The following is a 27,063-nucleotide window of genomic DNA, read 5'->3' on the forward strand; positions in this document are numbered from 1 at the left end:
TATGAAATACATTAAATGTATTCGCAATTGCGTATATATACAACCTTCCGTTGCAGAATGGAGTGACAACAATGAAAGTTTGTGCGCATTTCCTGCTTATCCCGTGTGGTCGCCTTACCATATGGCCCACGGCCACGCTCAAACTTCCATATCTCGTCAACAAAAATGGTTCAAATGGCTCTGAGAACTATGGGACTTAACATATATAGTCATCAGTCCCCTAGAACTTAGAACTACTTAAACCTAACTAACCTAAGGACAGCACACAACACCCAGTCATCACGAGGCAAAGATCTCGTCAACAATGCGCATACAGTCTGTACTCGTACATACAGTATGTATTTTCCCGTACCAGTGAGACATTTTACTTGAAAGTAGCTTGCGTGGTGTCGCCGGATAAATACGATATTGCAGTGCCTGTGTTATTCTGAACTGCGATGCAAGGTTCCTTTGGATATGCACGCATGACCGGGAAAATCCGGGATCGGGCACCGGTCCGTCACAAATTTTGATAGTCGTCATTCCATTCTACAGCTTCTAACAATACCACCACTTGCAAAGTAGGTTAGAAATCAGATTAATAATGTTGCTCACCCAGCATTTGTGCGCTTTATCGGGCAACAACAAAGTTATTGACTGTGGATGGTATCGTCAGAATGGAAATAATGGTCACTGTAAAAAAAAATCATTAATTTTGGCACTTATCTTGAATGGATTCCCACGTAGATTACGTCGACGTTGTTAAGGCTCATCTTGTTGATTCTAGGATGATTTCACTTTGACTGCTAGAAGGTCCAGACCTGTATTTTATCAATTCTTAATGATCAAACAATCCCAGATCAGAACAATGGTACGGTAGAAATAATTTTTGACTTGGTGTTCACGATCCACATTTTTATTAAACTTCTTGAAAATTCACATATACTTTTTCTTAATTGTCACATCATCAAGTAAACAGTTTTGTATCAACCTTCATATATTTAATTTCCACTTTAAGCAAACACAAGACTTGACTGTTCTTTTACAAAGCGAAATAGCAACTTAACTTCTGAAAAATGAAACAAAGACTGTCCTGTGCGCATTTGCGCCAAAACGGTTACAAGTAAGTCAAAGATTATGACAGTTTCACAGAAGTGAATACACACAAGAACCATATCACTGTAATATATCGATACATCGGAGTACCTATACATTAATAAAACCAAATGTGAATCTTGTCACAAAAATATGTCTATTACTTCGCGGAAAAGTGGTACGATATTACTGGTATCGAGAACTGGGGTTGGAGTTCCGTAATGGTCACGTAAATAAAGAACCATTACAAGCTGATGGTTGTTAACATTCGCAGTTGCGAATTCATTTAATGTATCCAATAATTTACATTCCAGTGTACGTGTACGAAATTACTTTGACATCAGACCGTATCTTCTGAGTGCTCCACTATTTTTGTCAACCAGTGTATTACTGCTTCTTCGATAAACTTAGCCGGTGCTTCGCAAAGAACGAGCCCTTTAGGCGAGACATGGAGGAGACTCATTTCTTCATGTTCCTTATGTGTGTTTTTAAAACACTTGCTCGTAGTTTTTAGTGTCTCTGAAAATTTTAAAGAATATCTGCTTCAATTTCTAACAGGTGGTATTACTCGATTCCAATTCCCCTCGGAAAATCTAAGATGAAATTTTGCGTGCTTTCCCACTTCAGACGAATCGCAAGAATGGTTCAAATGGCTCTAAACACTATAGGACTCAACTTTTGAGGTCATCAGTCCCCTAGAACTTAGAACTACTTAAACCTAACCAACCTAAGGACATCACACACATCCATGCCCGAGGCAGGATTCAAACCTGCGACCGCGGCGGTCGCGCGGTTCCAGACTGAAGCGCCTAGACCCGCTCGGCCACTCCGGCCGGCGACGAATCGCAACAACGTCGTCTGTACACTAGTCGTTAGAACAGTATCATAGAAAATGATTTCTAGTTTGATGTGAACTGATTTCTTTATTTTATTACCGTTGAACGAACTAAAGAAATAGCACTGTTACGTAAGCACAAAGAAAGTTCGGGTAGGTAGAGCTTGAAATCGCAGTCAAGACCGTCATGCTGGGCGCTTGAAAGACGTTAGTGACTACAAGATGGCACTGTTGATGTTTCACTCAGTGCTAACGTCAACAGAGCACGGAAGGCCGCTTTACTCGATCTGGGATTTTTGTTTAATAATTCTGAGAAACCCAGATAAATTAGAGAGATACCGAGTGTCATGGCCACTTTCGACGCTTTTGACTCTTCGAAAGTACGCCAACAAAATTAGCTGCAGCAAAGCGAAACATTCTGATTTTAGCGAGAATTCTATTAATGGGTTAGAGGAGTTTCTGAACCCGCTAGGTTGGCCGAGAGCGCTAATGCGCTGCTTCCTGCACTCGGGTAGGCGCGCTAGCCCCGGATAGAAACCGCCCGGCGGATTAACGACGGAGGCCGGAGTGCCAGCAGCCTGGATGTGGTTTTTAGGCGGTTTTCCACATCCCAGTAGGTGAATACAGGGCTAGTCTCCACGTCTCGCCTCAGTTACACGGCTCGCAGACATCTGATCGCATTCACACTATTCCATAGATTACAGTAGACGCAGACAGTTGGGGTACACTAACTCCGTCCCGGGGATACAGGGTGGCGGCAGGAAGGGCATATGGCCACCCCTTAAATTAACCTTGCCAAATGCGATTAATCATGCCGACCCTGTGACACTGTGAGGAAAAGGCACAAGCAAAAGAAAGAAAAGAAAGAAAGAAACAAAGGAGCTTCTGAGTGATCTTCATTTCCAATACGTTATGATCCTCTCGCTGTTTAGTTTTCAGAGTTGGCTCTGGGTTGTGGAACAATGGACAGATCAATCAGAGCCATCTGCTTTGTTGGAGACAGGCCACATCGATCTGACACATCGCCTTAATAAGGTCCAGTGGGAACAGGGCAGTTGATGAAATTCTTGAACCCGGGCTGTCTTATTTTAAGAATATTTTGTGGATATCTCGTTTCGTGCAAGACCATCACTGATGATGGCAATAATGATTCATGACAGGCGTATCGCCTACTACCGCAAATTTTAGAAGCGTATGGGGGGCTGCAGACAACTCGCCAACAACAACATCGTGCGCTATAGATCAACTTTACCAGTAAAAACTACCTCCTTTCCCCCCTCCCACCCCCCTCTTCCCCCCACGCCCCCGAAATTTTTTGTCTTTGTTCACAGGATGTCACAAGGCTCACGGGCTTAGGGTCAGCATTATATTATACCCCAAGCATGAATTAATCTGGTAATAAGTGGTACATCTATTGCGATGCATCTCGCTTGTCTTGCTTCTTCGTAAATGTTGAAGGTGTAATCGTGTGATGGATATTTATGAAGGGTAATGACGAAGTTTTAATTGCCACTTCGAATACATGAAGCTGTGACCATGAAACTTGCTAATACAGTTAGCCCTATTCTATATGTTCACCCTTCAATGTGACACATTTTATCCTGCAATGGATGACGTTGGTTGTAGAAGTATGCAGTTTGTCTGTGAGAGAAACATTGCGCCTCCAAAATCACCATGTCGTATTTCTGGAAATGGTTGCCACTCAGTGGTTTCATCATCCGAGAAAAGATGAACATGTCGCTAGGTGAGATGTTAAAGGAAAAGGGGGCTGGGGGGATGAGGCAAAATTTCATCGATGGGTCAAAGTAGCACGTGTGACCACGTCCTATGCAGAATGAGCTACGGCCTTGTCATGGAATAAGAACAACCTTGGACAGCGTACCGCGACCATTCTTCTTGAAAGCCCCTCACATAAAGGAAGGAAGTGTTTAACGTGTCGTCGACAAAGAGGACATTAGAGACGGTGCACAAGTTCAGTTTAGGAAAGGATACAGAAGGAAATCGGCCTTGCCCTATTCAAAGGAACCATCTCAGCATTTGCCTGGAGTGATTTAGTGGAATCGCGGGAAACATAGATTTGGCCGGACGCGGATCTGAACCACCGTCCTTCCGAATGCGAGTCCAGTGTGCTGACCACTGCGCTACCTGACTTGGTAGCTTCCCAGAGATTTCTGTAATATGTTCCTGTGACGATCTGCCCTTTATGAGCATAATCTGTTTGCATTACCACCGTGACACTTCCAACTCCATCACCTTGTCTGACGGGGTTGGGTCTTCACTTTTATTCGACGGTTGTGAATTCACATGTTACCTCTACTTGCTTTGCTCCTTTATCTCACCGTCAAAGTGATCCAAGCATCAGTCATCTATGGTGACTGGGAGGCTGGAGAAGTCACCTTAATTGGCCTCAAACAGTTGCAAAGTTTCTGTACCTGCTTCGTTCGTCGGGTTTTCGGAATGGCTCGAAAAAGTAATCCAAGACTAATTATAAGTTTTTGCACTATTGCTAATCTTCGAGCACCAGGGCCCCTACTTATCTTGTGATTCCCAGTTTTTCGTAATTAAATGGTCTGCCACTTCGTTCTTCATCATTCAGACATGACTGGCGACGCTGCAAGAGTCCGTGCTATGCAGTCACGTAAACCATTGTACCAAAATTCAGTACCGGAAGTTCTTCAGATTATAATCTAATATTTTATTAAGTAGTAACAATAAAATATGTAATTCATTTCAGACGATTCTTTCAAAATTAAAATGAACATAATTTTTCACATTTTGATATACATACTCATTATTCATTTTAATATAGTTGTACGCAAGTGAAAAATTTTTCTATAATTTGTTGAAATAGAGACAACCAAAATTTATATAATTTCCTAAGTATTTTTGTACATAGGATAACGTAGTTGTTCAATTGTATCGGGTACTCCCAGTGTTTGTGTGTATCAAGTACTCCGATTGCTCGAGATTGAGTATCGCGTGTTTCGGTTTGTGGTAAAAAGAGAGTCTCTGATCTGTTCCATTACAATGTATGGAATTAATGTTCGTTAAAATGCAGTACATTTGTGACATCTGCTGCTAAACATCCTCTGTCGCCTGTTGCAGTCAGAAATTCCACGCGAAGTTTCCTACCGTAATAGAATGGCTGCGGGTGAAGTACGCTTAACGCTGCTTTATGGCCCTTTATGCCACGCTGCTTTCACACGACAGAACAGCTTACAATAGCCAACTGGCTGAAACCGTGGGGGTCATTTAATTACGTCATAGTGTAGAGGTACGTCGAGCGTCAAATCATTATCATCCTGTGCCACGGACAATGCCTCCGCGGTGAAACGGTTTGCGCCACAGGGTCTATTCATATTTTCAGCCAGGTTGTTACGTGTACTAATGGGCGGGTGTTTCAAGAAAGTGATTCTCTACCGGTTGTCACTTCACCTTCGTATGTCTTCCTGCCATTTTACACCATCATTTATGTTTATTCAAAGAGCAGCGCTCACTAGACAATGAAGATTTTATCTTTTCTTTTTCCTTATTTAAGTTAAAAAGGCATGACTGTTTCAGAGATTGTGAACATTAATCTTGAAATTCCGTTGTAGTAGCTACGTAACTAAAATCTGTAAAAGTGGTTACGACATACAGCACTAGTAAGTGTAGCGATGAGCTCTGTACAAACAAAATAGAAGATTTACGTTTCACGTTCCGCCGCCGACGAAATCATTCGTGACGTACCACAATCTCGGTTTCTGAACGGATGCGGAAGGAGTGTTTCTTCGGAATCGTTCGAGCATTCAAGCACCTCAGCGCATCCACTGATAATCTCTGGATGTCTTGTGGAGATTTGAATTTTATTCCACCCGAGTATGAATTCAGTGCGTTAACCGCTACAGAGCCCCTATTGGTTTCTATAAAAACAGCTGTAATCACAGTAACTCTACGTACCGACGTGAAACTCTTAGGGCATGACGACAACAGTTTAAAAGAACGTTACACGGAGAGAGCGTTTATTTGGCTCGAATCTCTAATTTTATCTCCACGATCTTATCGGGAGATATATGTATAGTAATACACTATTGGCCATTAAAATTGATACACCATGAAGATGACGTACTACAGACGCGAAATTTAACCGACAGGAAGAAGATACTACGATATGCAAATGATTAGCTTTTCAGAGCATTCACACAAGGTTGGCGCCGGTGGCGACACTTACAACTTGCTGACATGAGAACAGTTTCCAACCGATTTCTCACACACAAGCAGCAGTTGACCGGCGTTGCCTGGTGAAACGATGTTGTGAGGCCTCGTGTAAGGAGGATAAATGCGTACCATCACGTTTCCGACTTTGATAAAGGTCGGATTGTAGCCTGTCGCGATTGAGGTTTATCGCATCGCGACATTGTTGCTCGCGTTGGTCGAGATCCAATGACTGTTAGCAGAATATGGAATCGGTGGGTTCAGGAGGGTAATACGGAACGCCGTGTTGGATCCCAACGGCCTCGTATCACTAGCAATCGAGATGACAGGCATCTTATCCGCACGGCTGTAACGGATCGTGTAGCCACTTCTCGATCCCTGAGTCAACAGATGCGGACGTTTGCAAGACAACAACCATCTGCACGAACAGTTCGACGATGTTTGCAGCAGCATGAACTATCAGCTCGGAGACCGTGGCTGCGGTTACCCCTGATGCTGCATCACAGGAGCGCCTGCGATGGTGTACTCGACGACGAAACTGGGTGCACGAATGGCAAAACGTCATTTTTTCGGATGAATCCAGGTTCTGTGTACAGCATTACGAAAGTTGCATCCGTGTTTGGCGACATAGCGGTGAACGGACATTGGAAGCGTGTATTCGTCATCGCTATACTGGCGTATCACCCGGCGTGATGGTATGGGGTGCCACTGGTTACACGTCTCTGTCACTTCTTGTTTGCACTGACGGCACTTTGAACAGTGGACGTTACATTTCAGATGTGTTACGACCCGTGGCTCTACCCTTCATTCGATCCCTGCGAAACCCTACATTTCAGCAGGATAATACACGACCGCATGTTGTAGGTCCTGTACGGGCCTTTCTGGATACAGAAAATGTTCGGCTGCTGCCCTGGTCACCACATTCTCAAGATCTCTCACCAACTGAAAACGTCTGGTCAATGGTGGCCGAGCAACTGGCTCGTCACAATACGCCAGTCACTACTTGATGAACTGTGGTATCGTGTTGAAGCTCCATGGGCAGCTGTACCTGTACACGCCATCCAAGCTGTTTGACTCAATGCCCAGGCGTATCAAGGCCGTTATTACGGCCAGAGGTGGTTGTTCTGGGTACTGATTTCTCAGGATCTATGCCCCCAAACTGCGTGAAAATGTAATCACATGTCAGTTCTAGTATAATATATTTGTCCAATGAATACTCGTTTATCATCTGCATTTCTTCTTGGTGTAGCAATTTTAATGGCCAGTAGTGTATATTGGTTGACTCTGTGAGGAATGTACGCTCTTGCGATTTTAACACTAAGCCACACCGTGACGCACAAAGTGTCTTTTGCAGTTTGTACAGAACTCGAACCTCCGGCGGGAGGGTCCGCGCAATCTTTACATGGCGCCTCAAACACGCGGCGCGCAAGCACCATTTCAGCTCAGAATGGGCAATATGCCGCGACTGATGTGGATAATGGACAATGGGCACTACATTAGTAGTGTAAGGATAAGTTGAGGATTTGGGTCTGACGGGAGGCGTGCTAGGGTAGTCCGTGCGTTTGCTATGACCATTGTGTTTGGAGGGGTCAGTTGTCAGAGCTTCTGTCTAATTCTGATACGAATATGGAAATTGTTATAGGCGGTTATCTGGATGTGGCAAAAATTACACAACTCGTGGACGTCGTCTTAACACCATAACGGCAGACTCTCTTTCTGTTTCTGTTGGACTGCTGATTTTTCTTTTCTGCAGTGTCGTACAACTTTCAGACATGCAACAACCGACATGTTCCACGATCAGCTCGAGATAACAGCAAGAGTATCAAGACTTCTTTGAACTTTAAAAGAGGAACGCGATGCTGATTTGGACACCTTCTGAGGAACTCACACAGTTGTTCATCGGGACACTCGTTTTTTGACATGTGGACCAATTCTTGCGAATTACTTTACCTTTTTCGGAGATAGTTCTCTTGAAATCCCCGGTACCAATTATATTAGTTCGCCTAATGTTTTTTTTAATGAAACTGAGAGAATGAAATTACAATGAAATAAATAGCCCTAGCTACATACAAGCGTTGATATAAGTCGATGGGGGCAGTTGAAAATGTGTACTCCGACTGGGACTCCAACCCAGGATCTCCTGCTTAGATGGCAGACGCTCTATCCATTTTTTTTCTTTTTTTGTTAGTTATGGTTCGTTGTATCTCGTCGTAGCGGACATCACATGACATCCGTTGAAGTTCGTTGCTGATCCTTTCACTCAGTTTTTATATTACAGAGTCCAGCTAACCCTCTGACCGAACACGCTGAGCTACCGTATTTTCCCAACTTATTGTCCCGCACTATATTCATAGTGTCCCTGCCCATTATACTCATTACTCGCGGCGTTTTGCCGATACCCGTAAGATTTCGGGCACTGTTTGTGCAGCCGCACAGAAGCAGATGGTTAAATGGCCGGTGAGCCTTTACAATGAAACTGAGAGATACACTATATGAGCGGGATGTATTTAAGAAACCAGCAGGTTATCTGAATGTCACTGGCAATTAAGATCCACTTGAACTTTTCTCCATTTCTCTAAATCCTCTACAAAAATTCTAGCTTTCAGATACATGTTAACAGTTCAACATGATGAAAGATGCAGTTTACAGTTACGTTTACTGTAGTAAATCTTACTTCCTTTCCTCGAAAATTCCTCTCTCTGGTCGACTCATTCAGCTTCTTTAGCACGGGCCGGCCAGAGTGGCCGAGAGGTTCTAGGCGCTTCAGTTTGGAACCGCGCGGCTGCTACGGCCGCAGGTTCGAATCCTGCCTCGGGCAAGGATGCGTGTAATGTCCTTACGTTAGTTAGGTTCAAGTACCTGTAAGTCCTAGGGGACTGATGACCTCAGATGTTAAGTCCCATAGTGCTCAGAGCCATTTTTTTCTTTATCACGATCTTTACCGCCCCTTTAGCTGCTGGTCACCTAGTCCCTCTCGTCACATTTTTCCTCTCCCCGGTCCGTAAGTCGTTCACATTCTCTCAAATTTTTAATTGTGCTCTCGTGACTCGTTAAAAAGAAATCGCTGCAGCGAATTTTCTGGATGGCCGAGACTCCGCATCTCCAGAGGTCGTTTTGATCTCGAAACGAAATCTGTAGGGTTCAGACCTTTTTTCTGCATCGCCGGACAATTTTCATTCTGTCAAACTCCACGTATGTCTCAACCTCTTTGGCCCATACAGCTACCCCATGAGCATAGGGAAACTAAGTTAGACTCCGCTTGCATAGATTCTCATCGAGAAACACTCTTCAGATAACAGGAGCAACTTTTGTGAATCTCTCTACCCCTTTCGGCGATCAAGTGCTAACAGTTCCGAATTAAATTCACTGTTTAAATGGTAGGCAAACCTACGAGATACGCCAGACGATCCCTCTATATGAGAGAAGGCAGTAGGTCTGAGTTGCACTGATAATCACAACGCACCTCACCTTTACTCCAGTTTTTCGTATCACCAATATTGTGACATTTGATGCGGCCCAGTACGAAATTCCTCTCCAGTGCCAACCTCTTCATCTCAGAATCAACATCCTCCATTATTTGTTGCACACATTGCAATCTCTAACTTTGAAAATAGTTTCTATACTGTACTACTCCCTGAAGTGCCGTGGAAGGTATTCTTTGAAGTCTTAGTGCCGTGGGTGTTATTCTTTGATGTTTTAACACATGTTCTGTTGTGTTACATCTCGCCTCCTTCCGCTAACAAATGGAATCCAATGAAAGTGTTGATACCAGGTTGAAGAATCTGCCTGGATCCTACTTTCAGGTGTGAACAGTTGCTTTGAACGCTAATCATAGCGACATAGGTGAACAGTAATGGCAGTACCACAATCATAACAATGGAATGGGCCCAAAATCGAGTCCTCAATTACGATATATTCTACATTTAATATTTACAAAGCAACAAAAATCGAATATTAAGCATTAAAATAGGGAGGAAAGTGTGCACTAGAGTTCAGTGTCACGTTCACATGTTACCAAGCATCAGCTAAAATAATACTTAAGAAATGTAATCAGTGAACACCTGTAAGGTTGAGACGAGCCAGAGAGAGAAATGCTAGCAGTGAGGAGCAACAGTGAAGCATAACTGCGCGTTTAGCAAGGAGGCCCTACTATCTCGCTATGGTGCTCTGACGACGACCTCTGTGATGGACACCACGTGTTGACTGCTTCAGGACAACAACAAAAGTAAGGCTGAGTGACACGGCTGTGTCCTTTTTTAAATCTGTGTCCCAGCAGGAAAACAGCCAGTCCTGCAAAAAGCTGTCTTACAAGCGAGTTCTGAGGAGACTCTTAGAGATCTGTTAAGTTGCCATTACCTGTCTTGTCCTAACCTACAACTACCAAATATATCCCAGAGCTCCTGGCGTCCTTCTTCAAGCCAAGGAGCTTCCCGTACGGTCAGCGCCATACTGGTGGCGCTCAACAATTACAGCTTGAAGGCATTGCCTTAGAATTAACCCGACACAAAATTACTACGGTGCAGGCGGAATATTGTTAAGTAATTGCCATACCACTCTCGTGCCGTGGACTCACAGTAAGGGTGAAAGCAGGGATTTTGATTTTAATTTGTAGCTTAATTCCCTAATAAAATAAATGTATTGTCACACTATCACGCTCTTCCTTCTTACTGTTAACGTTTTCCATGCTTTCTTACTCTCTCTGGTGCTACGGAGAATGTAATTTCTTGTATCTGTCCGCCTAATTTTCAGCATTGTTCTGTAGCGACACAGCTCAAACGCTTCCATACTCTTCGTTTCCGGTTTTCCCATTATTCCCCCTCCAGTTTAATACAGGTCCATTGCTTCTTGTCCGTCCAGTCTCCATATTGCAGATGTCTACTTCGCCTTACTTCATCTATACCCTGTTTCCATGTTTTATCTACTGCCGTACTAGTTTTGGCCAATCTGTACCTTCCTTACTTTTATGATGCCCATACCAAAGTAGCCTTTTTGTTTCACTCATGTCTCATAATCTTTTCAACGTCCTTGTTTCCGTATTTCCTCATTCGTTTTCCTCCGCTTTTCCTCATTTTTTATGCGATCCAATCAAGTTACTCCTCTCCTCCTCTTTCAGTAGTCCTTTTACATTTTAGAGAAGCCTCTTTCATTAATTTTCCGGTTTGATGACACGTATGTTGTAATGATTTCTACAGCCGTACTTTATAGTACTTTCATCGTTTTGTATGTTAGTTTTTTATTCTATAAGGCAGAATATAACTGATTCCAAGAGGCAGATGTAACTGATTGGCATCTTGCCATGTCCAATTATTTTATTATTATTATTATTTTTTATCTGTACTGTTTCCGCTAACAGATAACGTTACTCCAAGACCCTTAAAAGCTTTTCTTCCTGTTATCTTACAACATCTGTTCCAAATCCCTAGCCTCTTTTGTTTCAACGCAAAACATTCAATATATTGCTCAAGTTGTTCCCTTAGTATACAGAACTTACATCCCACATCTGCAACACTTGCTGAAATTATGAGTTGGTCTTCAACGAAAAGTAACGTATACAACATTTCTGTTTCGACTGGAATCGCTATGCCGCAGCGTTTACCTTACCATTCTTGTGAAGCGTCCTGTAAACAGAGTTTGAACAAAATAGGAGCTAAAATACATCACTATCGTAGGCCTTTCGTGGTTCTAAATTCGGCGGATACCTGTTTACCCGTCTTTAAGCATCCAGTATAAAACTCTTTCACAGCTAATGCTATGGAGACCATTCTTAAACATGCTTAGCGGGACCAGGCCGTAAGCTTTGTGTAAATTTTTGGATACACAATCTATAGCCGGCCGGAGTGGCCGAGCGGTTCTAGGCGCTAGTCTGGAACCGCGCGACCGCTAAGGTCGCAGGTTCGAATCCTGCCTCGGGCATGGATGTGTGTGATATCCTTAGGTTGGTTAGGTTTAAGTAGTTCTAAGTTTAGGGGACTGATGACCTCAAAAGTTAAGTCCCATAGTGCTCAGAACCATTTGAACCAAATCAGTATTCTGATTCCTAGCTATTTTCTTCTCCATTAAATTTCATGGAGTAAATATTCCAGCAGTACGGAGTGACCAGATCGAAAACCATGTTGCTCTTGTGTCTCTGCAACTTGTTGCTCTACCCGCTTCATTAAGAATGTACAACGTGATCTAGCCACCTTTTTTCTATGGAAACTATAGGCTATTTGATCGCTCGGAACATTTATCAAATATCATTGCCAGAATCTCACAAAGAACTGTGGGTGCGCCTTTATAATCTCAGTTCCTACATTGCTTAGTCCCGGAGCTTTACTACTCATCACACCTCACTGCGGTACCTCTTAGATCCCACCTATCCTGTCGCCGTACTCTATAGCTTTAAAATATTCAATTATATCTGCTCTCAACAATTCCTGATAATACTGCACCCAACGATGCACACATTTTGAGCTGATACCAGCACGTTGTCCCTGCGTCATCACTTTGAATATTTTCCTAGCTTTATTGGCTCTTACGTTGCCTCTAGAATTTTGTGCTTTACCACATATTTTCCTAGCTTTATTGGCTCTTACGTTGCCTCTAGAATTTTGTGCTTTACCACATATTTTTTGCCAGTACTCATTCTTTATTTTCTTTATATTTTGACGGGCGCTATTCCTCCCCCATCGTTGTTGTTGTTGTTGTGGTCTTCAGTCCTGAGACTGGTTTGATGCAGCTCTCCATGCTACTCTATCCTGTGCAAGCTTCTTCATCTCCAAGTACTTACTGCAACCTACATCCTTCTGAATCTGCTTAGTGTAGTCATCTCTTGGTCTCCCTCTACGATTTTTACCCTCCACGCTGCCCTCTAATGCTAAATTTGTGATCCCCTGATGCCTCAGAACATGTCCTACCAACCGGTCCCTTCTTCTTGTCAAGTTGTGCCACAAACTCCTCCCCAATTCTATTCAGTACCTCCTCATTAGTTACGTGATCTACCCATCTAATCTTCAGCATTATTCTGTAGCACCACATTTCGAAAGCTTCTATTCTCTTCTTGTCCGAACTATTTATCGTCCATGTTTCACATTCATACATGTTTACACTCCATACAAATACTTTCAGAAACGACTTCCTGACACTTAAATCTAGATGTTAACAAATTTTTCTTCTTCAGAAACGCTTTCCTTGCCATTGCCAGTCTACATTTTATATCCTCTCTACTTCGACGATCATCAGTTCTTTTGCTCCCCAAATAGCAAAATTCCTTTACTACTTTAAGTGTCTCATTTCCTAATCTAATTCCCTCAGCGTCACTCAACTTAATTTGACTACATTCCATTATCCTCGTTTTGCTTTTGTTGATGTTCATCTTATATCCTCCTTTCAAGACACTGTCCATTCCGTTCAACTGCTCTTCCAAGTCCTTTGCAGTCTCTGACAGAATTACAATGTCATCGGCGAACCTCAAAGTTTTTATTTATTCTCCATGGATTTTAATACCTACTCCGAATTTTTCTTTTGTTTCCATCACTGCTTGCTCAATATACAGATTGAATAACATCGGGGAGAGGCTGCAACCCTGTCTCACTCCCTTCCCAACCACTGCTTCCCTTTCGTGTCCCTCGACTCATAACTGCCAGGTGGTTTCTGTACAAATTGTAAATAGCCTTTCGCTCTCTGTATTTTACCCCTGCCATCTTCAGAATTTGAAAGAGAGTATTCCAGTCAACATTGTCAAAAGCTTTCTCTAAGTCTACAAATGCTAGAAACGTAGGTTTGCCTTTCCTTACTCTTTCTTCTAAGATACGTCGTAGGGTCAGTATTGCCTCACGTATTCCAACATTTCTACGGAATCCAAACTGATCTTCCCCGAGGTCGGCTTCTACCAGTTTTTCCATTCGTCTGTAAAGAATTCGCGTTAGTATTTTGCAGCCGTGACTTATTAAACTGATATTTCGGCAATTTTCACATTTGTCAACACCTGCTTTCTTTGGGATTCGAATTATTATATTCTTCTTGAAGTCTGAGGCTATTTCGCGTCTCATACATCTTGCTCACCAAATAGTAGAGTTTTGTCAGGACTGGCTCTCCCAAGGATGTCAGTAGTTCCAATGGAATGTTGTCTACTCCCGGGGCCTTGTTTTGACTCAGGTCTTTCAGTGCTCTGTCAAACTCTTCACGCAGTATCGTATCTCCCATTTTATCTTCCTCCTCCATATACCTTGCAAAAACTCGAGCTTTGAGGTGCTTGACGGAGAATCACGTGGCTCCCTCCAGCACAGTCAGGCTCTCGAGCGCGTCGGCTTCCTTCTTCTCTCTCTCTCGTCACATTTGTACCCTGCATACAACTTTCCTGGTCCCGCGGCGGTCTGCAGCTGCGAGTGAACGGCCTGCGAGAGTTGCGTCTCCCTGCGCGGCAATGACCTTGCGGCGGCCGTTCGCTCGGCGCCCCCACCGGCGGCGTGCGCCAGACGCCACCGACAACTCCTCGGCCTGCTTCCGCCCACGCCACCGCGGGACCACCGACCGGTCAAGACCGACAGGTCGCAAGAAGCGCACTCGGCGATGACAGAGCACGTTCTCCATAACAAAGCCGGCGAGGAGAAGACGCACTAGCGGTTTCAACCGGTTTTTCCCGAGCCGTGACGTTGCAACTCGAGAAATTCCTCCAACGTTTGCACTAAGGTTCATGTATCGTACATGTTCACAGGAGATTGTCAAAAACGATTTACAAGCAGCGCCTGATGTGTACGCTGCTTGGCAGGCACTTCAAAGATACAACAAAAAGGCTGTTACGATTTTAATGGACTAAGGAAACTTGAGGTACATTTTGATTTACGCATATGACTACAAAGACTTTATCCGATTTGACGAGTTTATATCATTTGCTTTCAAGCACATACGTACTTTTTACAGTTACATTTACAGTCAACGCATTGATTTACGTTTCACAAAGGATCTGTGGGTCCTTCGCCGGGCCGCATGTCTCCAGCTTCCCACGGTCAGAGAAGGAACCCTATCCTCCCGTTCAAAGCAGGTAGTAACATACGTACTTGTAGTCGGAGCTGTAAAATATTTTACCATCATAAGTAATAAGGGAGAATGACTCTGATTATCCTGATATTGCTTAAATATGAATTAGTGGTTTTTGTACCAGTTCGTTTAGCGTTGCCCAGGTTGCACCACGGGGAGGGGGTCTCAGGCTTTACTTTAGAGGAAACTAATTTCATTCATTGCAGTCTTGTAATGTTTCCATCTTTGAAGTTTGCCACTTGTTGTTTCATGAGTTTTAAATCCGGACAAGACTTTTCCTTCTTCTTGTTTTTTGAGGAGTTGCTTCCATTTTGAGATCGAGTTGAATTTGCTTCAGTATCTCAAGAAATTGTATATACCTGGACTGCAGGAATAGAACTGACTACTGTACTTGCTGTGGAAACATTCGCAAGCACTGTTGGTTTCTGCGACTGCCCACATGTATGGAGGAAAGAGTGCATTTTTCTGTACGTAAGTATCTAACTAGTCGCAGAATGTTTATAGTTTTCCAAACACAGGAATTGTTGACATTAAGTTCAGCACTGGAACACCAAATGTGTAAGACAGACGCTTTCCGTTTTCATTCCTGGAATATTAACTGTATGCAAAGTCCAGCGTTTGTTTCTATTGCCACCTGCTCTGTGGCAGATGAAACTTACAACCTTGGATTCTTATGTTGGGCCACACTTCACTTCCAGCTTCCATTATGCTTCTTCCAACAATGAATATATTGTTGATGGAGATAATTTCATACATAGATTATCACATTTATCGACAACTGTTGAAAAAACATGCTGATAAGATGAACATTTGTTATCGTTCAACAAAAAATGCCATTGGAATATAATGGCCGTTAACAAGCCCGTAGATCTTAAATAGTTGACAATAAATTTGTGGAATACTTGAAAGTTACATCATATATATTGTGTCACACTAAGTATTTTGAGGTTTCCAGCTTCACAGAACAATACAACGTTATTGTGGAAATCATTATGTAACAACAAATCCATCCTATCTATAGTTTTCACGCTTAATGTGTTCAGAACAATACGAAATTCAGAATACTTGCTCGTAATTTCAGCAGAATTTTTAGTCTAGGTTTACGAAAGCTGTCGACATCGTTAGTGGTTATCTCTTCCGTGTGTTCTCCCTTCAGTTGCTTACCAGTGTATGTAAGTTCTCATGGTCACTCATATAATATTCTGTAGGTTTTCTTTTGAGTTCACAAACTATTTATCACCTGCTATCTTTGCATGGTTGTGATCGCCTTGATTCTCGAGCACATAGGTGTCTTCAATTGAGGCAGCTTTAATAAAACTCTTTGCTGTTCTTAATGTTGCACGTCCATCACACTACACGACATTTAAACAGTTTTTGGAATCCGAAATTGTTACCTTTCTGAAGAAGCATTTGGCTGGCCAGTGTGGCCGTGCGGTTAAAGGCGCTTCAGTCTGGAACCGCGTGACTGCTCCGGTCGCAGGTTCGAATCCTGCCTCGGGCATGGATGTGTGTGATGTCCATAGGTCAGTTAGGTTTAAGTAGTTCTAAGTTCTAGGGGACTGATGACCACAGATGTTAAGTCCCATAGTGCTCAGAGCCATTTGAACCATTTTTTTTTAAGGAGCATTTTCTTTCCCGTTATTCTCGTAGCGTCAGAGGATATGTTTACTGTGAAGTGATATGTTGTAGGCAGAAACACTCAAAGCAGCACGGAGGGCTCGGGGCTACGACCTGCACGCATTTGACTTTTTCGGCAGGCTTGAGTCCTACTACCTGCCAGGCCAATTTGCTTGGGTCCTGCTCTCTTCCACTGGACGCACGAGGAACACTCAGATGACTCTACTCGTACAAATGTTTCGATAGCATATACAGGTTGTAACAAAAATGTACGGCACAAATTGCACGACATATCTCACATGTGGACGAAGAAATTATGTTATAATAACAAAGCGTTTCCAGACCCATGTTCATAAAACATAATTACATCATCTACATGTGACGAAAATGTCCTGCAAATTGTGTCGCACACTTTTGTAACACCCTGTATATAGGACGATTCCGTGTTAAAGTTAAAAATTTTCAGGGCTGATGCACAATGTTATATCTACCTGGTCTTGAAACTACCGAGTCGAAAGCTATAAGCGAAAACCTTTTTGATGTCTCTGACATTGGAATAAATCTACCGCTACTGTTTTTGCTAAGATTTTAGGGTAGGCAACTTGGTTGTATGTAACAAAACGAGAAAAAAGTCTAGAAAACATGAGCTCTAAAGTGCATGCCTTAAGAGCAATTGAGCACTTGTTCAACTTCGATATTGTGGTGGAGCACATCTCTTGTACTACAAGCTCTTTGTTTTACACTTTTAATGGTTGGCAATATGGACCGCAACAAGAGAAAAAGGTGTGGTAAATATGAGCCCTGAAATGTATACATTAACAGCAATGAGCGTTTAATCATCTTCCTTACTGTCAAACAAAATTAACAAGTGCCCACAGCTCTTAAGGTATGTATTTTAGAGCCCTAACTTGATGGATATATTTTCTTGTGTTGATCCTTTACTACCTCCGAAAGCAGCCTACCCTATATTATCAGCAACAACAATACCTGATCGTATATTTCACTGCCAAAGAGGTATCAGAACGATTTCCGCTTATAACTGTCGACTCGGCCGTTTCCGGAGGAGTGTCTCTTTCCTCTAATTTATACATTTATCCTTCTCCATAATCCTTATAAGTTCGCAACATCATCACGGAGTCACACTGTATGTCTTGACACAGTGTAACTCATTGCACGCAGATTATCCAGACTATATTTATCCAGCATTTGGGAACGAGAGCAGCTACTGCCTTCCAGCAAAATTTTCACATAATTTCAAATCTTTACGAAACTCTTCTGCATAACGCTGAAAATCATTAACATCAACACAGAATCACATTTTGTAGAGGCACTTCATTCACTGGTATTTCTGTGAGGTTTCACTCAGCTCCCGAAGTAGCCGGAAGTGGACGCACATAGACGAAGTCGTCAACAAACTCCCAGAGCAAAAATGGGTATTGTGAAATCACGCGAGCGTGGGGGCTAATTTCGCAGCCATGCAAGTTCTCATGTACAATATGTAGACCTAGCGGCGATGTCCGAAGGGCAGACCACCTTCGTGTACTATAGTGGACGCCACTGCCTCCACGTACGCGCTTATAGTTTCAGTACAGTGAATAAGCTACCTGTGGCACACGAAATAACCATAAGCACAAACAGAGGTGACACCTACATACAATAAAATAATCCTTTCTAGCTGCAACAACCAAAAGCAGTTATAACTTTACGACAATCTGTGACATACAACAGCTACTATTGAATGAAGCACCAGCTCTAAAGAATCTAGCTTGAAACCGTTTTCCAACAGCTCATCTAATTTACAGATAAAACAAGGAAGTAGAGATTAATCATTAGTATAACTTAATGACAACAGTACCCTCCCCTACCCCTCCTAGCAAGGTTTGATAAATGACAATCAACGCTTTCAAATACGTGTAAAGTAGAGAAACACATATTGTTTGATATTGCACTTTATTCTAAATACAGATTATATTGCGCTGCACTCTCAGTGAGCTCTTCAATAGAAAAATTGGAAGGCAGGATGATATAGACTGGCAGGCTCCCTACAACAAACAGGATACCTTCTTGTAAGAACTTAATATAGCAGAATTTTTAACTTGTTGCAACCCTGTCAGCAACTGTGATAAATTAATACTTCAAATATCCGCCTCAGTTGCGAAACGTTACTGGCCTGTACCCAGGTTTCAGCTAGAGTAGGTGGTGGTGGTGGTGGTTAGTGTTTAACGTCCCGTCGACAACGAGGTCATTAGAGACGGAGCGCAAGCTCGGGTTAGGGAAGGATTGGGAAGGAAATCGGCCGTGCCCTTTCAAAGGAACCATCCCGGCATTTGCCTGAAACGATTTAGGGAAATCACGGAAAACCTAAATCAGGATGGCCAGAGACGGGATTGAACCGTCGTCCTCCCGAATGAGCTAGAGTAATCTAGCCTTCTTCAGAAGCATAAATAAACTAATACATACCAGAATAAGGCAAGGTCAAACATAAAAAGCTAAAGTACCGTGGTACCATGTCAAGCTAAGTAACGTAGCTTGACTGTACCACGGTACTTTAGCATTTTATGTTTGACCGTGTCTTATTCTGGCACGTATTAGTTTATTTATGCTTCTGAAGAAGGCTACATTACTCTAGCTGGTGTTTACCCATAAAGACTTTTCGCAACTGAGGCGGTTCTTTGAAGTATTAATATAGCAGATGCTCACCATTCTAACACAGACGCAATGTGTTCCAAGAAAGCTGGCCAGATATGGTAGCAGGAACCACAGCCAGACGGAGTGCCTGTTTTGCAACGGCTCCTTCTGGCTGGCGAACCCTACCCAAGACGGGAGACAGGCAGGGGACGCCTTGAGTGCGACGTCCAAAAGGCCAATGATGTTTACGGCATTCGACATCCCACATATTGTCTACCATGCAATCACAATGTTGGCTGCTAATGGCAGTAGGAGACGGGACTGGAGGTAACCAATGGTGAGGACTGCAGGAGGCTACGAAATTTAGTTCAAATGCTTAATCGACCTAACTCAGTGCTACAGTGCTACTGATGTGATACGAAGAAGAGCAATGCCAATGATAAACAAAGAAAACGTTGAATTATATCTACAACAACGGTTACCAAAGGTGACATTTCGTAAGAAAGCGACCCAAGAAATTTCGCAGAGTGAGGAAAGAGTGAAGCAAGGTGAGTCGTGGAATCTGTGGTGTCGTATATGTTCCACTGGTCGCACAATGCATATGAGGATTACAATGATGACGATACGAGCTTAACAAGTGAACGTGATGCTGAAAGAAGTGTGGAGCCTTGTAGTTCATCATCCCTGTCGGACGGGGAGCCACAAATCCCTTCTCCAATGAAACGTAGGAAAGAACAACCAGTATCTAAGGAGCGAGTGCCAAACATAACTACGTGCACAGTTATGAATCGATTTCGAATAAGTCCTCAGGAACATAGCAGTGTAGGGCGTAACAAAAACTACGGGTCTTAGAGAGAGGATAAGACGCACTTTTTACAAAAACTGGTGTCTGCGCATTTAAAGGATGCTGGAAAAAATTTACAGGATGTGCACGATAGTGACCTACTACGCTACGTACATCTAATTGCTCGCGGTGCAGACTACAATAATTTCAAAGGGAGCAGTTGATACTTACATATCTTCAACCAGAGCTGTAAAATTGCAAGGCATAAGCTAACTAAATCTGAAACAAAGCGTCAACTTGACAATGCACAGCAAACTGCAGAATCGACCCGAAAATTTGTAGATGAAATAAACGAACTTATCCTGTCTTTCAGTAAGAAATTTGTTTCCAACTCCGGCGAATCAAGATTTGAAGGGGAAATTTATGTGAAAGGAACCCTGGAAATTAGAGGTACCAAGAGAACTGTATCAAGATCAAGTAACATCAACGCCTTAACGTATTCGTACATATTTATGCCGACTGTTAATCTGTATGATACATTGGCTGGAAAGTTATTTATTGTGCTGCGAGAAGTTGTAGGTGCTGTATCTCTACGATTCTTTCTCGTGTGCGTGATCTTGCCTGGGTGGTAAGGAACATTTACTTCACAGAAAGCAAGACGGGGAGTAAGAGAACTATGATATGAGCACTGCTTTTGGGCAATAGCTGGTCAAAATAACTTCCATTTCCTTGATTCCTGGTTTGTGTATACAAATCATACTCCTTTAGAGCAAACTAAAAAGTGTGTGACATTGCAATTCATACCACATGGGACCACTGGACAAAATTCGGTCACTGGTTCAAATGGCTCTGAGCACTATGGGACTCAACATCTTAGGTCGTAAGTCCCCTAGAACTCAGAACTACTTAAACCTAACTAACCTAAGGACATCACACACACCCATGCCCGAGGCAGGATTCGAACCTGCGACCGTAGCAGTCCCGCGGTTCCGGACTGCAGCGCCAGAACCGCTAGACCACCGCGGCCGGCAAATTCGGTCACTGGATGTTTGTTTTTTTCCGTGCCTACAAAACATATTATCGCACTATCTGCAGCTACGCCTTAAAGGTTAGCCAGTTTCATCATAAGCTCCACGACAGACTGTTTCTCATTCGGCTGCACACCATCACATTCCATCAGTTCTTATCATCCCGTTACACAAATATGATTCTATATCCATTGTTAAAGAGTGGATACCCACCTGCACGCCCGACACGGTTTGTAACTCCCAGTGAGTTCGCCATCGATATTGATGGCTTTGCGATCATTGTGGGGAGCTGTTTTTCACTCCGTGTTCATGGCGTAAGTTACTAGTTTGTTTTCAACATTTCCTAAATGTCGACGATGTCCGTTTTATGAAGTGTAACACGTACGTTCCATGGATGGTTGACCTCTGCACATGCCGGACACTCATTTTCTGCCTGCCTCCTGATGACCATGGTGAGTCATTAGCAGCAAATATTTTTCCTGTAATAATTGTTAACACAACGCTTTCAGACGCCCCTCACTAAAGACTGAACTTGCGACCTCGCGCTACAGGGTTCCTTGAGAGCCCTGTTGCTTACTGCACTCCACGCTGCCCTAGATCTCTCCTGGACTAGGCCAAACCCGGAAAAACGGCTGGGCGTTCTTTCCAATAGCACCGCACTCACACTGCCAGCTGCAGCCTGTTACCGCTCCAAGAGCTCCATCGCCAGAGACACTACGCGCACGTTCGCGCCTCTATGGCCCTAACCTTCCTCCTGTCCTCTTTTGACAACCTGCGGAGATGCATCTATCGATCGAGAGCAGATAGCTCTCACTTGTCTCAGCTTAATCGAAAAATTCAAGTTTATTTTACCAAGTCCTCTTTTTCTGCATACTTTCCGTTTGTAACTTTACTTAATTCGTGTGTGTTTTATTCTGTTGTCTATTGTAAGACCATTCATGCTCCGCTTCGGAAAATCATCTGACATAGAGAACTACGCTGACAGTAACCTAAAGATGTGTATTTAAGTTCTCTTTATATTCTGTCGAATAAACAACCAGTGGTTATATGAGAATGCAGGCTTTCTCGGCGAATCTCGATGATAAAATCTTCTCGGGTTGACAGCCGAGTCAATGTTCTCCAGCAAGTTTCTTACTTGCCACCTTCAGGCGAAGATGGCAAGTAAGAAACTTGCTGTAAGGTTGCTGGAGAACAACACATTGACTCGGCTGTCAACCCGAGAAGATTTTATCAACCAGTAGCTACATTATGCTTTGCATTTTCATTCTGCTGTATCTGTTACGTGTTGGAGACACTTAAGAACGGCTGCACATCTGGAACTATGTCTCACAATCAGTGAATAATATGAAACAACACAATGGTTTAATGGTTAACAATAACAACATTTGTGGCAAACTGATATCATTCAATAAATTTATCGTGCAGCTAAAATATATTTTTGTAGTAGATATTCATTGGCACAGTCACGCTAAACGTCAACAGAAATTGCCGTACTGGGCCATCTCCGCAGTACATGAGATTGCTGACGAAAGACACTGAGAAAACCGCTATGACAATTTTTTAGTGATCGGGAGGGTCAATGATTAATGCAGAAGGGAATATCAATCACACAGTGGTCTCCACTATGACCTATGACAGAAATGTCATTGTATCCAAATCAGAGAACACCATAGAGAACATTGGAAGAATCTGCTACGCCACATGTTTGGAAGAGGAGCCACGTATCCTGGATGTAGCAAGCTTGCCACCAGCGTCGGTGGTCTTTTTGGCTCGTTACTGTGACTGACACTGAAATGTTTGCCTTATCCCGCGGTGATAGCCGCTATTATTACACACGGTACAGAACAACAGTCACGTCTTCGAAGTGACGTTCATACGTATTCACAAAGAGAGAGGACCACTCCGAGGGTCTAAAGAGACACTCATTCTTCTAGATGACACCTTGCGTTCTGGCGTGCCTTTCAGAGACCAGATAACAGAGTGCCGAAATGCTTGTACAGTTTGAACATTGTGATTCATCATTCTTTTACGATTTTCAATCAGAAAACATTACCACTAACAGTAGCGTACAGTTGTGACAGAAAGACTCTTCTAGAGCAAATTCGCAAGAGAATCATGCTCAGCCATTTGATACGAAAGAAATGAAGCAGATTGTTGCTGAACGTTACTTTCTCTGACATACGATACGTTCACACTACTAACACGTTAGATGGCCGCTAACATGACACTATATGGGTTTCAGTAGTTATTCGGAGTTGACGAGATTTTCACAGGATAAAGTAGCGTAGAGAGCTTCGACAAACCAGTCTCCGGACTGAAGACGACGCTAACGAGAACAACGGATAACTAGCAAATCTAGTAGCGATATAATTACAACTTCTTCCGTAAGTTCCGCGATTTAACGACATAATATATGCCCCAAAATATGAGATGGCTCCTTGGGATTGATGATTAGTAGGTTCTTCTTTTTCTCAGTCTTCGGTCACTAAATACGAATTTCTTAATTTTAATCAAAAATAAATTAGTTGTCTAATTTAATGCCGCCCTCCATGTCTTACTAATCTTTTGATTTCTGTACATAATTTCTGAACACACTCGAGAAAAACATTACTCTATTGCCACTTATGTAGTCTTGTTATTAGTTACCAAGTACGAAAAAATAAAAGCCATAACACAGCACGAGTAACGGCTCCGCCTCAGAGCCTGCAGTTCGGTCAAGACCTCCCCAGCTTCCGAAATTTCACAAAATCTGTCGTTCCTCTCTAAACTAGTACCCCTAATAGAAAGGCTACATTTCAAGATTCCCTAGAAGGCACACAGTTCTAATCTGCGAAGAAGTTTCAATATTAATCATGCTGAACAAAACACACAGTTAATTTATGGAGTGCTTGTCTTATTATAATCTGAATGATTTACATCTACATCCACACTCTTACTTCCCAAGCCGGCTTATGGTGAGAGGTGGAGAGTATATTGTGTACCACTGCCACTCTCCTACCCCCACCCCCCCTTTTCAGTTTCAGCTGCGAATGGCTCGTGGGGAAAACGATTGTTGGTAAGCCACTGAGTGACCTCGAATTTCTGCAATTTTACCTTAGTGGTCTTTTTGCGAGTTATACGCAGGACTCCTCTAGGGTGCAGAATGATGAATAGATACACACACTCTTCATAAACAAGGTGCCACGGAAATACCAAAAAATGTGACAGAGAAGAGAAGAACTCAGCAAAACTGTTAGCTGAAATTCAGTCATAGCATACTGATAGCCATACGCCATAAGTAGGCGTCTCACCATAGCAGAAATTCATGAATCATTAGACAGTGCTCTATTCGGAGACGTCCAAAGAATCTTAAAGGGTATACGTCGTCCTATGTTATGTTGCTTCAAGAAAGTTAAATGATTAGTAGTTTGAATAGTAACGTGCCAATTCCGTTACCTCATGCTAGTGAGATTTCCCCGGGTTTGATCAACACGTACACGAGTATCTTGTATCAAGAATGTTTTATTTCGTCTAATGTTGCTCTTGCATAACAAAATCTTATATCCTTGTTGTGCTACCCGAGGAAGGTTAGAGATTTAATGTACCGCCTACGAACAAGTTAGTAGACCGAGTAAAGATTTTTTAAATTACCGCTACCAGTCACAAATTTTGTCAACTATTGTATTACTTATTTATTTACCGATATGTTTCGAGGGACTACCTCATCTTCACGCTAAATGGCATTACAAAAACAATTTTACAATACGGTCATACTGATGTTACATAGTCTTTTCATAAATGCTGTGGTTATGCTGTGGAAGAAGAGAAAACTTAGTAACAGGCGATGTCACTTTGGAAGTTGGACTCATGTTTCCATGAAAATGTCTTGTAACGGTCACTCTCTTTGTTCTTCCGGCGTGGCTGTCTCGTGATGCGCTGAGTTGTTTCCATTTCTGTGGCTCTCTTGATCGCTGTTCACAAATTTTCACTAACGTGACAGTAACTTGGAAACACGATCATAAAAACAAATCTGTAGTGCAGTGGACAAGATGGTGGGCGAAGTGCAGCTGGTTTCGATTTGACTATCGATTTGTTCGATGTATGTGGTATCAGAGGTCATATGTCTTCTGCAAGTCATGTTATCGTATTACAGATGTAGGTCGACAAAATACATTACAAATTGAGCACCTGTTGCAATATTGTTGCACACATCATGATATAAATTATTTATATGACATATTTCTAAGCTATTGCTGGGGCTACAGTCAAACGATTGTCATGTTATGTATCTTTTATTCTAAGATTAATGTAGTGAAATTGGAAAAGAAATGTGAATTTTTGAAGTCTGTTTGAAATAACAGATCTCGTTATTCCCCATGTGGCCATGGATGAATATTTCCATTTCTTCCAAGATATCAGTTTTCCAGCTCTTTTCTAAATTCTGTAGTACTTTGAGATCGTTGTCTATTGTAACACTGTGTCCTGTTTCATTTATATGTTTCGCTATAGCTGATTTATTCGGTTTGCCAAGTCATTGTGTTCTTTAAAGGGGGTTTTAAAATTTCTTCCCGTTTGGCCAATGTAATTTTTTGTTGCAATGACTGCATGTAATTTTATAAATTCCTGATTTGTTAAGTTTCTCTGTGGGATGTGAGATGTCATGTATCAGTTTATCTTTTAAGTTTTTGTTGGTAGCAAAAGGTGATCCTGATGTCTGTTTTCTTAAATAGCTTGGCTATTTCGTCTGATGCGACACCTAAATATGTTAACGTTATGTATTTGTGTTCTTGGATGTTGTGTAAGGAAGCTGTGTCACATTGTTTGTTGTTATTTTTAATTGTGCATTTTTAAAGTGTGTCTATTTCATGTTCGTGATAGCCATTATTATGTGCAATATATTTTACATGTTCATTTCTGTCTCACAGTCGGCAGCATTAAGTGACAATTGTAAAATTGACGTCTTTGATGAAATGGAAATATTCATCCATGACCACATGGGGGATAACGAAATCCTGAATGAAATAACAGACTTCAAAAATTCACATTTCTTTTCCAATTTCGCTACAGTACTCTTAGAATAAAAGATACACCACATGACAGTCACATGACAGTCGTTTGACTCTAGCCCCAGCAATAGCTTAGAAATATGTAAAATAAATAGTGTATATCATGATGTGTACATCAATATTGTAACAGGTGTGCTCTGTTTAAGAAGGATCTCAATGCAGCTTGTTTATGTGAGTTGGGATGTGTGGAAGATTTATTAATGACTGTGTCTGTGTGTGTTGGTTTTCTGTATACATTGGTATCTAGGGTTTGGTCTGTGTTACTTATTGTCAAATGGCTTCAAATTCTAACTTCATAACTTTGTCGTAGCGCGAGCTCGGAAACGGGAAATACTGGTAGGGAAAACATCAGTGGCCTTTTGCTTCAATTATTTAAAAAAAAACCAAGTAAACCTAAACGTGGATGGTCGGACGAGGATTTGAACACGGTACCTCCGAGATTTTGACTTAAGTTTCTTAACAGCTGCACCACGTCACTAGGTATTTGCACTGCTGATTGCGGCTCCGCGTGCAAAACAGCGACGTAACTACTGTCACGCTTGCTCATTGTCCGTTGAGAAGATATGGAGGGGGCCCACGAATTAGGCACGCAACGAGGCTACAGAGAAATTCGGTCGCTGACAGGAGGCCTCGCGTGACAAATGTCTCATGGCCACGCCTAATGCCTTGAATGAATTATAGAGTACGTTTCTAAATTCACCTCACGAAGCCATAGAACATGTAGTGGGCGTTCAGTGGACATTGGTTTCAATGGAGGGTCATGTTTTTATATTGAAGAGATGTAAATTAAGTACCTAATCGGCTGTCCTGACTCATGGTTTCCCTATAAGCAGCAGAAAG

At 42.4% G+C, this 27,063-nt stretch overlaps 1 protein-coding gene across 2 annotated transcripts in view; it reads left to right on the top strand.

The window, feature by feature from the left end:
* LOC126100272 (glucose dehydrogenase [FAD, quinone]) overlaps positions 1-27,063 on the top strand; it is a 502,785-nt gene that overhangs the window by 30,629 nt on the left and 445,093 nt on the right. The window lies entirely within an intron of this gene.

This window comes from Schistocerca cancellata, chromosome 9 (genome assembly GCF_023864275.1).
Source record: "Schistocerca cancellata isolate TAMUIC-IGC-003103 chromosome 9, iqSchCanc2.1, whole genome shotgun sequence".
Taxonomy (NCBI): Eukaryota; Metazoa; Arthropoda; class Insecta; order Orthoptera; family Acrididae; genus Schistocerca; species Schistocerca cancellata.